The following is a 3756-nucleotide window of genomic DNA, read 5'->3' as shown; positions in this document are numbered from 1 at the left end:
GGATGCGCTCACCGCATTTCCCTTTCAGCCTTCCAAGGCCGGACACCAGGTGACCCGCGCTTGGTCCGTGGTGACCATGGGACGGAGGTGCCTCGCGGCATCCTGCTTCCGCTCCCTGCTCAGCCCCAGGAGCGGGCTGCTGGGTGACACAGTCCTTCCAGTTTTGTTCTTCCATGCAGCTGTCATGCTGTGTCCATGAGGGCCGTACCTACCCTCCCCCAGCAGCATCCCGGTTCTCCACCTTCTGGTCAATGTTTTTATCTTTGTCTTTCTAATAGCAGCCTGTCCTGTAGAAGTGAGTTCAAAGTGAGAAATGCTCCATGCTTCGCACATGTGTGCAGGTGAAATAGTTGAGCTCCCAGAGGCAGGGTGCAGGGTGGTGGTTACCAGAGGTTCAGGCAGTGGCTTCCTAGAGGGCTGGGTGACAGTGGCCACAGGTGCAGAGTCACAGCCACACGGGAAGAGAACTCGGGCTGGGGATTTAGCTCAGCGGTATAATGCTTGCCTGGCAAGCGCAAGGTCATGAGTTCGATTCCCGGTACCAGAAAAAAGCCAAAAAAAAGAAAAAATTAAATTAAAAGGGGCTGGGGATTTAGCTCAGCGGCAAAGCGTCTGCCTGGCAAGCGCAAGGTCATGAGTTCGGTTCCCGGTACCAGAGAAAAACAAAAAAAAAAAAAAAGAAGAAGAGAACGCTATGGTACAGAGCCCAGGCTACAGTCAGCGGTGATACATTCTAACACCGGACAGCTTAACATGGATGTTGTGTTCTACCACACAGACAACCGTGTGAGATCGTACACCATTTAATTAGTTACCTTTAACCTTTGCACAGGGCACATGTGCTCCAAAACATTGCGCTGTACAAAATAAATAATGCAACTTCATAGCAAAGCTTACGGTAAAATTTGAAAGGTGTATATCTCTTCTTTACCCAAAATTGACCCTCCATAGTTTTTCTGGACTTTCCTTGGTGAGAACACTTCAAATTTCATTTGTCTGTCCTCTAAATGGAAACTCACTGCAAGAACGACATTTCTAAGACAGTGCCGCTGCTACAGCACTGAGACGGTCAAATCCTCCCTCTGCATCACACCTCCAGATTCCAGCTCAGTCCCCCTCAAACGCTCCAATGGATGAATCTAAAATATTGCCTACGCACACAAAGAAAGCCAAATGCAGCTTGGCAGTGCGTATTTTCTTTGAATGTCATGGCCTGGAATCCAGGTGGTGATGAGCTTTTGTTGCAGAAAATCAGTAACAAACTGAATATAAGACTCAACACCAGTGGACCAGTGGAAAACCGAGTTTCAAATCATCGGCCCCAAGTCAGCTTTGCATGGCGTTTAAATACGGTTTAAAAACAGGAAGTACAAGGCCGACAGCAGATTAATACATGACTGATTGCATACAGTGAGCAAGGTAGTTTTTAGCGAATTTACTTAAAAGGGAATATTTACCACTGTATAGGAACACCCTGGGGAAGAAGGGAGGGTATGTGTGTGCGGCAAGCAAAGTTAAATGCATCCGTGACTGGGCCAGTCTTTCCCCAAACATGACATCCTTGAAGTAAGTTGAAATGAATGCCTATTCTTTTAACTAAGGGAAAACAAAGCCGGACACAGTCAGTTGGACCCACCACACTGTTAAGGGGCAATAGCTGGGCCCAGACACTCAAAGCTTTGCTGAATTGAGTAAGCTATGTGCGGCACGCCCCAGGAGCCTGTGGTCACATGTGTCTAATTGGTTTCTAACTTTTGCTATAAAATGTCTATAAGTTCGCTGTTTACAATTGTGCCCTTACACTTGTAGAGCTTTCAGTGATAACAAACAGCCGGCTGTGGCATGCATGCCATAGATTCGTCACCACCGTCCTGGGAAGTTTCCTCATGTCCTCACTGGCCTGTTGGGCTTACCTGGGTGATCTAGGAAAACCTGAAGTATTTTTGACATCTTTCCTCCCCAGCAAAGCTGCTCTGTCCTGGGGGCGGGGGGCGGGGGGGGTGGTGTTCCAGGCAGACTTGCTCCTCCCTCAGGGGGGGGGGCGGGGGGGGTGGTGTTCCAGGCAGACTTGCTCCTCCCTCAGGAGGCAGTGGGAAAGGCCCGGTCCTGGCCTCGAGGGACCCGGGCTCTGTCCTGCTAACTCTCTGCTCTCTCTTGGCCTTTGCCAGGGTCTCTCTGCCTCAGCTTCCTCTGTGCTGACCACACACGCATGCAGTTATTCAGCCCCACTGACCGTGCACACATGGTGTGTGAGTTGTGCCAATCCTCGGTCTGGAGATGAGGAAGTGGAGGCTCAGATGGATTACTGCATGGCCGAGGCTCCTTATCCTGTGATAAGGAAATGGTACTTAGACCCTAGGACAAAACTGCTCTCTCCTGACACTGGATCGTGTTTGTTGTGGTGGTTTTGCTTGTTTTTATTCAGTTGGTTGTTTCTTATTCACAGAGACAAAACTTGGAAACCATCAGTTTCCACACGTGTGTTCTTCCCATGCTTGCCGCTGTCTGCTGAGCTGCCCCCAAACTCTCAGAGGTGAATATCTTAGTGAAAGCAGGCTGAGAATCAAGGTAGTGACTTCCGTAACTGAACCCTCAGCATCAGTGAGTCTGGCTGGCAGAACATGGGTTGAGCGAAGATTACCCGGTGGAGACACTGTGCCCATCACCTGTATAGCCCATCCACCCACATACACGGTGCCCACATCCAGCACCCCATCCTCACTCTGCAAATCATCCTGTCTCTTCATCTTTGCTTAGAATCAGCCTGAATTTGACACTCTCACTGGACAGAGTACAAAGAATCCCCCACCCCAAGAGGAGATGGGAAGGCACACACCTGTAACCCTAGCACTGGGGAGGCTGAGGCAGGAGGATTGCCGGACTACATAGTGAGTTCAAAGCTAGCCTGTATTGCATGACAAGACTCTCTCAAACAAAAAACCAAAAAAAAAAAAAAAAAAAAAAGAGGATACAGGGCCTCAACTCTGCCCAGGCAGGTTCTTGATATTTCATTGCAGAAAAGCATTTCAGGAAGAATAGGCAAGAGATATAGGTTGATTTATTTCTCAGAGTTAGAAAGTAGGAGAGAAAGGGACATCAGGCTGAGGAGCTGCGGGAGGTTGGGCTCTGAGGGAGAGGATCAGCCTGGCCCACAGACGAGGAATGGATTCATTTTTTTTTTTAATCCAGATGGGCCAAGGTGGGCTAGGGTCATTCTGAGCATTGTCACTTTTGGCTTTGCAAGGCAGCTGCTCAGAAGTCCTTACCATTAGAGGGAGCGATCTAGTCTCCATGAGATAATGTTTTCTTCTACAACCCACAGTGTCCTTGAGAAACCCAAAGGGTGGATCAGGAACACAATGGAAGATAGCTACTGGGAAGCAGGAAGAACATGCTCAGATGGAACAGGAATAAGGAAGGAGGGAGAGGGAAGTGAAAGGAAGGAAAGAGAGTAGAAGGAGAAAAGGGAAACAAAGCTCTTGTAAATGGGAAGGGGAGGGGTTAAAGAGACAGCAGGGGATGGAGAAAAAGAAGGTATATTCTGTACGGGTACAGATTCCTTACAATGAATGTAATCAGTGTGTACGATAAACAGGCACTAGTAAAAAGTAACGTTAAACAGTCTCTATTGTGCAAAAGAAGGATTGATGGGACCTTAACCTCTTCTGAGCTGACAACGTTCCTATTGTCTGGTTCTATATAAATTAAACTTTTTCTGTGGTAGATTACAATTGCTTAATGTTATAGAAGCTCAAC

This window comes from Chinchilla lanigera, unplaced genomic scaffold, assembly GCF_000276665.1.
Source record: "Chinchilla lanigera isolate Chin_1 unplaced genomic scaffold, ChiLan1.0 scaffold00180, whole genome shotgun sequence".
Taxonomy (NCBI): domain Eukaryota; kingdom Metazoa; phylum Chordata; class Mammalia; order Rodentia; family Chinchillidae; genus Chinchilla; species Chinchilla lanigera.
Note: the sequence above shows the minus strand (reverse complement) of the source record.